This window comes from Leucoraja erinacea, chromosome 1, assembly GCF_028641065.1.
Source record: "Leucoraja erinacea ecotype New England chromosome 1, Leri_hhj_1, whole genome shotgun sequence".
NCBI classification, from domain to species: Eukaryota; Metazoa; Chordata; class Chondrichthyes; order Rajiformes; family Rajidae; genus Leucoraja; species Leucoraja erinaceus.
In genome coordinates, this window is record NC_073377.1 from 166,347,408 (window position 1) to 166,361,642 (window position 14,235).

Below are 14,235 nucleotides of genomic sequence, written 5' to 3' on the forward strand. Positions count from 1 at the left end.
TGGCGACCTTTTTTAATGCGCGGGCATTTTTCAGCATGGTGAAAAATACGCTGCCACCTAGCTGAGGCCTCGAGTACACGGGGACTACTCTCGAGCATGAAGGAGAGTTACAAAGACCTCCTAGGACCACGTGTCGACCATGCTGCAAGTATGAGTCGAGGGCAAACTCTTCTAAACTCGTGGAATAGGTTGCCGCAGTGGGACAGGCCCCTTCTTAAGGCGGCGCGACTCTCGTCAGCAGCGGCCTCTGCAGCCCGTCTGCGTTTTTATTATTTTTTGTCTATGTTTCTATGTAGTTTTTGTTATTTTTTTTGTTGGGGGGTGTGTGTGGGGGGTGGGTTGGAAGGGGGGGTGTAACTTTTAATCTCTCCCTGCACGGGAGACCCGACCTTTTCTTGGTCGGGTCTCCGTTGTCATTGGGGCTGCAACGAGGAGCGGCCTCCAACAGGAGAAGACCGGGGGCTCTGGTGCCAACGACTCACCTCACCGTCGCGGAGCTGGCCGAGTCCGGAGCGGGTGGAGCGGTGGTGGAGCGCTGCTGCGGCCCGACCTCCGGAGATTCGGAGGCTGCAACTGCGGGTCTGGCAGACAGCGGCACCGGGAGCCCGCGGGTCCCTGGAGGGAGACCGCTTATCAGGGCTCCCGCAACGCAACTTCTCCCGCCCGAGTTGCGGGGTTGAAGAGCTCCTGGAGCGGGGCCTGACATCACCGCCCCGCGCGGCTTGGAATGGCCGCGGGACTCCGCGAGTGCACGCCGGGGCTCCAACATCAAGAACCCGGTGTGCGACCTTGCACCACCCGGCATGGCTTTAATGGCCGCGGGACAATCGCCATCGCCAGCCGGGGGCTTTGACTTTGACTCTGACATCGGGGGGGGGGGGGGGGAGTGCAGTGGAGAGATAAGTTTTTTTGGCCTTCCATCACAGCGATGTGATGGATGTTTATGTAAATTATGTTGTGTCTTGGGTCTATTTGTTTGTAATGTATGGCTGCAGAAACGGCATTTCGTTTGGACCTCAAGGGGTCCAAATGACAATTAAATTGAATCTTGAATCTTGAATCTTGAATCTTAACCTCCCTGTTTTTTGTACTCTAGTCTTGAAATAAGTGCTAGCATTCTGTTTGCCTTCCTTACTACCGATTCGACTTGCAAATTAACGTTTGGGGAATCCTGCACTAGTGCTCCCAAGTCCTAATTTAAGGAAGGAGATTCTTGCTATTGAGGGAGTGCAGCGTAGGTTTACAAGGTTAATTCCCGGGATGGCGGGACGGTCATATGCCGAGAGAATGGATTTGCTGGGCTGGTACACTCTGGAGTTTAGAAGGATGAGAGGGACTCTTATTGAAAGATATAAGATTATTAGGTTTAAGGTTTGGACATGCTAGAGGCAGGAAACATGGTCCCGATGTTGGGGGGAGTCCAGAACCAGTGGCCACAGTTTAAGAATAAGGGGTAAGTCATTTAAAACGGAGACGAGGAAACACTTTTTCACACAGAGAGTTGTGAGTCTGTGGAATTCTCTGCCTCAGAGGTCCTAGGAGGTGGAGGCAGGTTCTCTGGATACTTTCAAGAGAGAGTTAGATAGGGCTCTTAAAGATAGCGGAGTCAGGGGAGTCTGGGGAGAAGGCAGGAACGGGGTACTGATTGGGGATGATCAGCCATGATCACATTGAATGGCAGTGCTTGCTTGAAGGGCCAAATGGCCTACTCCTGCACCTATTGTCTATTGTCTATTGTCCCTGTGCACCTCCGATTTCTGGATTCGCTCCCCACTTAGAAAATAGTCCATGCCACAAAACAGCCACAAACTGTTCTATTACTTGAATGCTGAGTTATTTAGTGTAAGCTTTTCATTGTCCATCACACCCTAGCTACAATAGTCCTTTGTTGTTGCCCCTACCTGCAGTCAAGGGCAAAGTATTTACAATGACCATGTTGTCCAGGCATCAGCAAGCCACAATGAGATAAGAGACCTTCACTGGTTCTTCCAGAGTAGGATGGGCAGTGGAAGAAGTGGTGCGCTTGTGTATAGGTCCAATGCTGCACAACCCTCACGACCAGAGAGATATCTTCATCAGCATGAAACTCTATGGGACTCAGGATCCAGCTGTAAATGGGGTTGCCCTTGCCTCCAAACAGAGACCCTTTGGTGCCGTGATAAGAAAATGACGCTTCAGTGAAGGAGGAACTTGAGCGCTACAATAATTTCATTTTTCATTTTGTATTTGATCCATGACAAAACATGGAGATCCCTTTACAGGTGCTGGATAATTACACACTGATTCACTGAGTGGGTCAGTGAATTCCAAAGGACCTTGATTTGTGGCTGCCTCCTCAGGCAAGGGGTAATCGGAGATGGACAATAAAGCCTGGCAAGGGATCAACAGGCCAGGTGCCTAACATCTGTACTAGGGAAAATCTTGGAGTCTACTATTAAGGAGGTAAATTGTAGGAAGTATTAATGCAATCAAGCAGAGTCAACATGTGCTTTTGAAATATTTGAAAAATGTATTGATTCTTTGAGGCTGTAACAAGTTGGGTGAATATTGGGCGATGAATGCAATGCATTTGAATTTCTAAATGGCATATAATAAGGTGTCAGATTAAAACATGTAAGATTCTTCAGGAGTTTGAAAACATCGATGCAGAGAGGATGCTTTTCCCCAAAGTTGAATCAAGAGTAAGAGGACATTGTTTCAGAATAAAAGACCCGCTAATAATAATAATAATAATAATATATTTTATTGTCACTGCACGTCAGTGCAACGAGATTTAGTATGCAGCTCCAACTGATGAAAAAGAAAGGTAAAATAAATAAATAAGCTGTGTGTCATGACCATCCGAGGGAGACAGTCCAGGGGGGATGGGGTCACTCAGCAGGGCCAGTTCAGAGCCGCTATAGCTCTGGGAATGAAGCTGTTCCCGAGTGGAGGTTCGTGCGTAGAAGGCCTTGTAACATCTGCCGGAGGGAAGTAGTTCGAACAGTCCGTTATAGGGGTGTGAGGAGTCTTTATGGATGCTGACGGCCTTCCTGAGGCACCGTGTGTGGTAGATGCCAAGGCTGGTAGCTGTGTCCCAATATCCTCTGCGCTCTGTGGACGACGCGCTGAAGAGCTCTCTCCTCTCCGCCTCCGTGCAGCTGAGATACCACACAGAGATGCCATACGTTAATATGCTCTCTGTGGTGCAGCGGTAGAACGTTGTCAGCAGCTGTTGGGGCAGACCAGTCTTTTTTAATGTTCTCAGGAAGAACAGTTGTTGCTGTGCCTTCTTGACCAGTGCAGCGGTGTTGGTGGACCATGTGAGGTCCTCTGAAATGTGAGTGCCCAGAAACTTAAAGCTAGACACTCTCTCCACACTTTCCCCGTAAATGGAGATTGGGGCGTATTCTCCATTGTGGGACCTCCTGAAGTCAATATTCAGCTCCTTGGTCTTGGAGGTGTTTAGTGACAAGTTGTTACGTGCGCACCAGTCCGCCAGGTTCTGCACCTCCGCCCTGTAATTTGCTGGTGTCGAATGCAGGAACACAGTCGTAAGATAGAAGACACAGTTAAGGAAAAATGTCTTCTCTTCGCAAAGAAGGTCATAGACGTCTCAAATTTTCTATGTAAGAGAATAGTGGAGGCTAAACCCTTGTACAAATTGAAAGCTGAGGTAGACAAATGATTAGTCCACGGGGAGTCAAGGGTAGTGAGGAATGGATAGGAAAATAAACCTGGAACCAAAAACAGGTCAGTCGTGATTTTATTAAATCCCCCAATACTACATCCTATATTCTTGTTTGCAAATGCACCCCAAGATATTTTACTACTATAGGCCAGAATCATTTCTTCAAAGTTTAATGATAGACTAATTAATGTTTTAGACAGAACTGTTGGCAGATAGAATGAGAGGTAATAAGGATACATAGGGACAGAGATATATTTAGACAATAGACAATAGGTGAAGGACTAGGCCATTTGGCCCTTCGAGCCAGCACCACCATTCAAGGTGATCATGGCTGATCATCCCCAATCAGTACCCCGTTCCTGCCTTCTCCCCATATCCCCTGACTCCGCCATTTTTAAGAGCCCTATCTAGCTCTCCCTTGAAAGCATCCAGAGAACCTGCCTCCACTGCCCTCTGAGGCAGAGAATTCCAAAGACTCACCACTCTCTGAATCTGTGAGAAAAAAAAATGTTTCCTCATCTCCGTTCTAAATGGCTTACTCCTTATTCTTAAACTGTGGCCCCTGGTTCTGGACTCCCCCAACATTGGGAACATGTTTCCTGCCTCTAGCGTGTCCAAGCCCTTAACAATCTTATATGTTTCAATGAAATGCCCTCTCATCCTTCCAAACTCCAGAGTGTTACATACAAGGTGTATTGAACATGGTAGGATGTGCTGAGAATGATTGATAAAACATTTGGGATTCTGGGCATCATAAATATAAATACCGAGTGCTAAAACAGATTGATTGGGCCACAATCCAATTCCGATCACCACACATTAGAAAGGTTGGGAGGTTCCTGGAGAGGATAAAGAAGAGATTTACCACAGCAGTTCCATGGGAAGAGAGACTTGAGCTATATGGTTAGATTGGAAAAGATGGGTTTTTCTCCTTGGGACAAAGAAGATTGAAAGAAGTTTCAGTGTCCAAGTTCATGACAGATTTAGATGGAGTAAATGGAGAAAACACGTTCCCATTAGGCAAAAGCAACACAAAGAATTTGAGAGGGGAGATGCAACGAGACCTGGGTGCCATGGTACACCAGTCATTGAAAGTAGGCATGCAGGTGTAGCAGGCAGTGAAGAAAGCCAATGGTATGTTAGCATTCATAGCAAAAGGATTTGAGTATAGGAGCAGGGAGGTTCCACTGCAGTTGTACAGGGTCTTGGTGAGACCACACCTGGAGTATTGCGTACAGTTTTGGTCTCCTAATCTGAGGAAAGACCTTCTTGCCATAGAGGGAGTACAGAGAAGGTTCACCAGACTAATTCCTGGGATGTCAGGACTTTCATATGAAGAAAGACTGGATAGACTCGGCTTGTACTCGCTAGAATTTAGAAGATTGATGGGGGATCTTATAGAAAGTTACAAAATTCTTAAGGGGTTGGACAGGCTAGATGCAGGAAGATTGTTCCCGATGTTGGGGAAGTCAAGAACAAGGGGTCACAGTTTAAGGATAAGGGGGAAATCTTTTAGGGCCGAGATGAGAAAAACATTTTTCACACAGAGAGTGGTGAATCTTTGGAATTCTCTGCCACAGAAGGTAGTTGAGGCCAGTTCATTGGCTATATTTAAGAGGGAGTTAGATGTGGCCCTTGTGGCTAAAGGGATCAGTGGGTATGGAGAGAAGGCAGGTACAGGATACTGAGTTGGATGATCAGCCATGATCATATTGAATGGCGGTGCAGGCTAGAAGGGCCGAATGGCCTACTCCTGCACCTGTTTTCTATGTTTCTATGTTGGGCGTGGAAGGAATTACTTATGATCTCCCTGGCCCATTAACTGTGCTTAGAAATCCACTCTTTCATCTACCAATGTTTTCAAGGCACAATTAAACTACATTGTTTCTATGAGAGAAGAGAAAAAACAATTCTTATACAGGGAGTGGTTAAGCCCTGGAAGTCAACGAAAGGGTGGTGTAAATAAAGTCAATCAGAGATTCCAAGAAGGATTGGTTAGGCAGTTGAGGGAAATGAGTTACAGGGATGCAAGGAACAGAACAGAGAAGATTACTGGACAGGGAGCTGGCATTAACTTTATAGGTTAAACGACCTCTTCCTGTAACTCTATGATTCATTGTGATTAAGGACCGTAACAGGAGCCAGCATGTTTTCAGGCTCTGAAATGAATTTTCCAGCAACAAAGAAAGTATTGCCATAATCAGTGAATAAAATGAATAATCTGGTATTTATGAATCACTTCAATCATCTTCTGTTTGGTCTTCCATCCTTCAATTTCCTAAATCTTAAAAACATCAAACTCTCAGCTGCCTATGCCCCAACCAGAACGATATCCCATTTGGCTCTGGGTCTCACTAGATGGCAATGACTCCCAAACCTGCAATCCATCAGTTTAAAGTTTAAACCCCTTCATAGCTTTGAACCTCGTTTACTCAACCAGCCCTACATCTCTCCAGGAATTTGTCTTCCTCCAAATTGATTTCTTCAATATTTCTTGTTCCCTTCATTGTCAGTCATGCCTACATCTAATGTGGGCTTTATGCTCTGGAATTTCCTCTCTAAAGATTTGCATTCTTAAAACCCACTTTAAAATCTACCTCTTTGACAAAGCACTTGGTCACTATCCTGATATCCTATACTATCCCCTTCATTGACAGTGTCAATGTTGTCTAATGATGCGCCTTGAGAGATTTTTGACCAGTGTAAAAAGGTGTTATAGTTTACTTCACCTACTGTTTTAATAGATAAGCATAATAGACAATAGACAATAGGTGCAGGAGTAGGCCATTTGGCCCTTCGAGCCAGCAACCCCATTCAATGTGATCATGGCTGATCATCCACAATCAGTACCCCATTCCTGCCTTCTCCCCATATCCCCTGACTCCACTATTTTTAAAACCCCTACTTAGCTCTCTCTTGAAATCATCCAGAGAACCTGCCTCCACCGCCCTTTGAGGCAGAGAATTCCACACTTAAGTTAGCGTCAATATCACAATTTTGCTATGAAGACCTCAAATGTTTTTGAGCAACATACGAGAACTAATTATCACTTGGATGATTTAATTCATAATTCGATGGTGCGCTATTTCCATTATAATATATATTATTTTTCACAGGCACTTGGATCAAGCATGCTTTATATGGGAAGAAAAATAGTAATGCCCCTGTCCCACTTAGTAAACCTGAACGGAAACCTCTGGAGACTTTGTGCCCCACCCAAGGTTTCCGTGCAGTTCCCGGAGGTTTTTGTCAATCTCCCTACCTGCTTCCACTACCTGCAACCTCCGGGAACCCCACGGAAACCTTGGGTGGGGCCCAAAGTCTCCAGAGGTTTCCGTTCAGGTTTCCTAAGTGGGACAGGGGCATTAGTCACATCCATAATGATCAGCCAAAACCTCATTTGCATTTTATTTCTCAATCTTCTACAAAGGATTTCAGATTAACTGACTTTATTTCTTCATCTTCAGGTTCTAGAGCGGGCAGTGTGTATTGTCGAAAGATTAATCCTCCAGTGTCCACATTTGTGATCTTCTGTTCTTCATTTTATTATTAACAGCAAATAATGAATTCTGACACTGTTGAAGTACTTGAATTATATGGTCTTCTAATACTTATATTGTGAACTGTGCTTTGTCTCTTTGGCCACATGCGTTTGTTCACCTGCCAGACATTTTTCACATTTAATTTGATCATTTAAAGTGCTTTTTTTTTACTATTTGCTTGAGCAATGATTTGTTCGACTTCTTCAGAACTTGCCAAACTGACCTGTCATATCTAAACTTTTTTTATTGTAATATATAGTTATTTTTTAGAGCTCAGAATATCAGTTATTATTTGGTTTTATTAAAATAAATGGCAGACGTCTTCACTAGTTCAGACTGAATCTGTTCAGGGACAAACAGGGAAAATGAAAAGAGGGCATAATCGCCGATAACATGAACTTTCTGCAGAGTGTGATCTCAAAATGATGAAATCCTGAAATTGCAATCCAATCCATCATGTGCTTTCTTCATTTAGAGAAAGTCGGATGAGCAGTATTGAAACAGGCCCAAGGGCAACGCTGAATTAGTACTTAAAATAGCATTCTGATTAAAATGAAGGTATGCAATCTAATTAATAGGGTTCACAGAGCAACCTCACCAAAACGTGGGCAGCACAGTGGTGTAGCTAGTCAGGGCTGACCATCAAGCAACCACGTACACTGACCCTACACTAATTGGGCACTGCAGGGACTCGACTGTGTCTTAGATGAGAGTAAGCGCAGCAGCAGAGTTGCTGCCTTACAGCGCCAGAGACCTGGGTTTGATCCTGACCACGGTTGCTAGCTGTACAGAGTTTACACATTCTCCCTGTGACTGCATGGTTATCTCCAGTTGCTCCAGCTTCCTCCCACATTCAAAAGATGTACAGGTTTGTAGGCTAATTGCCTTCTGCAAATTGTCCCCAGTGTGTAGTGTGATCGCTGATGGGTCGGCATGGATTCAGTGGGCCATAAGAGCTGTTTCCACGCTGTATCTCTAAACTAAACTACACTGAACTGAACTCAGTCTGAAGAAGGGTTTCGGCCCGAAACGTTGCCTATTTCCTTCGCATCAGTCTGAAGAAGGGTTTCGGCCCGAAACGTTGCCTATTTCCTTCGCTCCATAGATGCTGCTGCACCCGCTGAGTTTCTCCAGCAATTTTGTGTACCTTACACTGAACTAATCATGCTTTAATTTGAAACATTTTTTTGGATTGACTTTTAACCAAGTAATAAACTTGAATTTGAATAGAATAGAATAGAATAGAATAGAATAGAATAGAATAGTTTCTTTATTGTCATTGTAACATGAACCATGTACAACGAAATTTAAAAATGTCAGCCAGTCAGTGCACCATTCAAACATTTCTAAAAGCTAACGATACATACAAGATAAAATATTAAAAGATAAACAACTAAAATAAATATCATGAAAATAGCACGCATAAACACCCAACCCTCCATCCTTCTGTCGATTTCACAGTAATGTAAAGCAAAATATATAGTATAATCCCTTTCAGTTCACCTCCCAAATTCTAAACCTGTTATTTTATTTTAAATTATAATATTTAATTTAAATTAAATTTAAATTTTATTTTAAGGACCAATCTACAGTGTTTACATAGGTTACTAACCCCGACACCCTTGACACATTGGAAGCAGCCGATCACCTGGGTCATAGGGAGAATTGGCACCATTGGCACCAGAGGTCAGGATTGAACCCTGGACGCTGGAGTTGTGAGGCAGCAACTTCACTAGCTGCACTGCTCTGCTGCCCATAGTCCACCTTTTGATACAAGAGATACAAGATACATTTATTTGTCACATGCGCCAGTTGGCACATTGAGATGTGATCACCATACAGCCGTACAATAAAATAAAGAACACAACACACGATAGAGTCCAACATAAAAACATCCCCACACAGCAGAATCAAAAGTTTCCCACTGTGAGGGAAGACACCAAAGTCAGTAATGTTCCCCGATGTTCACCCGTGGTCAGGGCCTCCCCGCACCCTCCGCAGTCACCGCTACGGGCAGCCCGGTGTTCAGGCCCGCTCGCCGGGGTGATGTAAGTCCGGCATTGGGGCTGGCGGATCTCCTCAGCGGCTTGGACATCAGTCCGCCCCCTCCTGCCAGAGTCCGCGGCTCCCAAAGTCCACAGGCTGCGCTGGGTGGAGATTCAACGCTGGCGGCCCTCGGCTAAGGGCCCCAGGACTCCGCAATGATGGTCAGCGCCGCCCGCGTTGGAAGCTCTTCCCAAACCGCAGCTCCACGATGTTGGAGCAGCGGCCCAACGCTCCGGAGCTCCAAACGGCGATCCCGCTAGGCATCGCCCGCTCCACGGTGAATTCAGCGCTGCGCCGCCGCTGTTGTCACTCTGGTCCGGTTCCCGGTCCCGGGCGGGAAAGACCGCACTAAAGTGTTGCTCTTTATGCCCCATTAATTAGATTGTATTCCTTCATTTTAATCAGGTTTCTATTTTTAAACTGCATTCGCTGTAGTTTAATTGTGCCTTGAAAACATTGGTAGATGAAAGAGTGGATTTCTAAGCACAGTTAATGGGCCAGGGAGATCATAAGTAATTCCTCCCACGCCCAACATAGAAACATAGAAAACAGGTGCAGGAGTAGGCCATTCGGCCCTTCGAGCCTGCACCGCCAGTCAATATGATCATGGCTGATCAGCCAATTCAGTAGCCCGTACCTGCCTTCTCTCCATACCCCCTGATCCCCTTAGCCACAAGGGCCACATCTGGCTCCCTCTTAAATATAGCCAATGAACTGGCCTCAACTACCCTCTGCGGCAGAGAATTCCAGAGATTCACCACTCTCTATGTGAAAAATGTTTTTTCTCATCTCGGTCCTAAAAGATTTCCCCCTTATCCTTAAACTGTGACCCCTTGTTCTGGACTTCCCCAACATTGGGAACAATCTTCCTGCATCTAGCCTGTCCAACCCCTTAAGAATTTTGTACGTTTCTATAAGATCCCCCCTCAATCTTCTAAATTCTAGCGAGTACAAACTGAGTCTATCCAGTCTTTCTTCATATGAAAGTCATGACTTCCCGGGAATCAGTCTGGTGAACCTTCTCTGTACTCCCTCTATGGCAAGAATGTCTTTCCTCAGATTAGGAGACCAAAACTGTACGCAATACTCCAGGTGTGGTCTCACCAAGACCCTGTACAACTGCAGTACAACCTCCCTGGTCCTATACTCAAATCCTTTTGCTATGAATGCTAACATACCATTCGCCTTCTTCACTGCCTGCTGCACCTGCATGCCTACTGTCAATGATTGGTGTACCATGACACCCAGTTGTATGCATGGTGCATATGCACCATGCACTGCACACATAAAGCCCACCATGTCAGCCCCATGAGTCGTATGCCATCTCTTTACAGAGGCCACAAAATGTCCACTAATTCTGGGCCAACATTAAATTGGAGCCTGATAAAGTGTTCTATCCCATGGCTTTCACTCACTAATCAGCTGAAAAAGTTTTGCATCTTAAGCTGCTGGAAATACCAACTGATGAATAAGTAGATTAAATCAAGCAGCACCTCCTGGAGATTTGCAACTCACGACAAATCTCTTTGACCTCTGAATATCTTGGCAGTTTTGTGCAATAACAAGAGCGCACATCTTTAACTTTCTTTTTTTTTGTTCCAGGAAGATTTGGCCAATTGTTTATTTTGATTTGGAGCATTCAAGATGAATATTTGTACTCTATCTGCTTTCATCAAAGTTGGAAGCTGATGTTGTCGTGTTGGTGAGATGAGAAACAGTTGTGCATACTTATTGAACACAATCATCTTGTATAACATAACATGAAGATTAACAAGAATTGACAAAATAGATCCAAATAGCAATCCGTACCAAAAATGGCATAATCAGGGAGTTTATAACACATAGACTGGCTTTATTCATTTAAACATATAAACAGGCTCTCTTGATTAAAGCATGCATCAGCAGCTTGCACTGATTGCTCAACATTTATCCAGTAAACAGTTCAATTAACTAGCTACAAATGGCTAGGCTTCATACCTGCAATCACCCTCACCTTCCCTCTATTCAATCTGTGACCCCTCTTCCTCTTGTCATCCTCATACCAAATAGAAGAAGCTGGTTGTCGGAGGGAAAACCAGCAGCACAAGTGGGGATTGGATGTCCATGCAGTCCTCTGCAGTCTTGATGTAGAACCAAGAAACTGCAGTGTCTGGTTAATAGGCAAAAAGACACAAAGTGCTGGAGTGACTCAGCAGGTCAGGCACCATCTCTAGAGAACATTTTAAGAAAGAACTGCAGATGGTGGAAACATCGAAGGTAGGCAAAAAGTGCTAGAGGTCTCGACCTGAAACGTCACCTATTCCTTCGCTCCATAGATGCTGCCTCACCCGCTGAGTTTCTCCAGCATTGTTGTCCACCATCTCTAGAGAACATGGTGGGACCATTTTTCTGATTGATTGTAGAGGGGGAGAAGAAAGCTAGAAGAGGGGAGGGGCAGGATGCAGTGCTGTGGGTAATTAGTTGAGGTAATTAGTGAGGGGGAGGTGACAGGCGGGTGGTTTAACCAAGACCTCAGACGAAAAGACATAATAACCATGCATAGTTCCTTGAAGGTGGAATCTCATATAGATAGGGTGGTAAAGAAAGCTTTTGGTATGCTAGCCTTTATAAATCAGAGCATTGAGTATAGAAGTTGGGATGTAATGTTAAAATTGTACAAGGCATTGGTGAGACCAAATCTGGAGTATGGTGTACAATTTTGGTCGCCCAATTATAGGAAGGATGTCAACAAAATAGAGAGAGTACAGAGGAGATTTACTAGAATGTTGCCTGGGTTTCAACAACTAAGTTACAGAGATAGGTTGAATAAGTTAGGTCTTTATTCTCTGGAGCGCAGAAGGTTAAGGGGGGACTTGATAGAGGTCTTTAAAATGATGAGAGGGATAGACAGAGTTGATGTGGACAAGCTTTTCCCTTTGAGAATAGGGAAGATTCAAACAAGAGGACATGACTTCAGAATTAAGGGACAGAAGTTTAGGGGTAACATGAGGGGGAACTTCTTTACTCAGAGAGTGGTAGCGGTGTGGAATGAGCTCCCAGTGGAAGTGGTGGTGGCAGGTTCGTTGGTATCATTTAAAAATAAATTGGATAGGCATATGGATGAGAAGGGAATGGAGGGTTATGGTATGAGTGCAGGCAGGTGGGACTGAGGGAAAAAATGTTGTGTCGGCACGGACTTGTAGGGCCGAGATGGCCTGTTTCGATGCTGTAATTGTTGTAAGGTTATATGGTTAATATGTAAGACAAAAGGATTTTTATTTTTTAATTTAATTTTTATTAGAAGTACGGTAAGTTACAATAATACACAAACATATGTCTTAATACATTTTTTGTACCGATTCATTTTTTTTTGAGCTTTAAGAAAAAGATAGAAGTAAAGAAAGTGCGCAAGACTCGTGAAGGTGCAGGAGAATGTTGAGAAAAGAAAGCCCCTTAGAAAAGAAGTTGGAGAAGGAAGTAAAGAAAGAAAATAGACCCTAGAAAAGAAGGAAAAAGAAAGGAGAAACAATCATAGACACATAGAAATTAGGTGCAGGAGTAGGCCATTCAGCCCTTCGAGCCTGCACCGCCATTCAATATGATCATGGCTGATCATCCAACTCGGTATCCTGTACCTGCCTTCTCTCCATACCCTCTGATCCCCTTAGCCACAAGGGCCACATCTAACTCCCTCTTAAATATAGCCAATGAACTGGCTTCGACTACCCTCTGTGGCAGAGAGTTCCGGAGATTCACCACTCTCTGTGTGAAAAAAGTTTTTCTCATCTCGGTTCTAAAGGATTTCCCCCTTATCCTTAAGCTGTGACCCCTTGTTCTGGACTTCCCCAACATTGGGAACAATCTTCCTGCATCTAGCCTGTCCAACCCCTTAAGAATTTTGTAAGTTTCTATAAGATCCCCTCTCAATCTCCTAAATTCTAGAGAGTATAAACCAAGTCTACCCAGTCTTTCTTCATGAGACAGTCCTGACATCCCAGGAATCAGTCTGGTGAACCTTCTCTGCACTCCCTCTATGGCAATAATGTCCTTCCTCAGATTTGGAGACCAAAACTGTACGCAATACTCCAGGTGTGGTCTCACCAAGGTCGCTCTATTATAACATTAAACTCCGCAGAAAGGGGACTACCAACCAAGTCTGTTTTTGTTGGGTTTTTTTTTTTTTACCCCCCCCCCCCCCCCCCCCCCCCCCCCAATCCTGGAACCTTTTATTTATTTATTATTTTTTTTTATATTACTATTGCAACTTATGCTTGTAATAGTTCCAAAAACGTAGACCACGTGCCTGCTAAGAGGAATCTCATCTCTTCCAGATGTAGTGTTTCAAACATATTTGATATCCACATTTTTATTGTTGGTGTCGGCACATTTTTCCAGAATTTAAGTATGAGCTTTTTTCCAATTATTAGCCCGTAATTGAGTAAATTCTTCTGAAACACGTTTAGTTCAGGTTAACCTTCCGATATTCCAAAAATAATCCATTCTGGTTTTGGTACCAGTTTTATTTTAATTAATTTTGTAAAGAGATCAAATATTTCATTCCAGAATTTTTGGATTTTTGTACAAAAAAACAAAAGAATGCGCTATGGTAGCTTCTTGACACAGACATTTATCACAGATCGGTGAGACATTAGGGAAGAGTTTATTTATTTTAGTTTTTGAATAATATAGTCTATGTAATGTTTTGAATTGGATGAGAGTATGTCGTACGTTGATCGAACATTTATGCACCTGGAATAAGTGATTATCCCAGCTCTCTTTTGGAATTTCTATAGCTAATTCTTGTTCCCAGTCTCTCCTAATTCCATCAGTTGTGGGTATTTCTATGTTTAAGATGATGTTATATAAGTACGATATTAGATTCGCTGATTCCGCCTTTGTCTTCATTGCTTCATCCAGTAAGTCTGTAGGCATATTATGATAGTCTTATGTGTATTTTTTTCAGATAATCACGAATTTGAAAATATTTAAAATATTGAT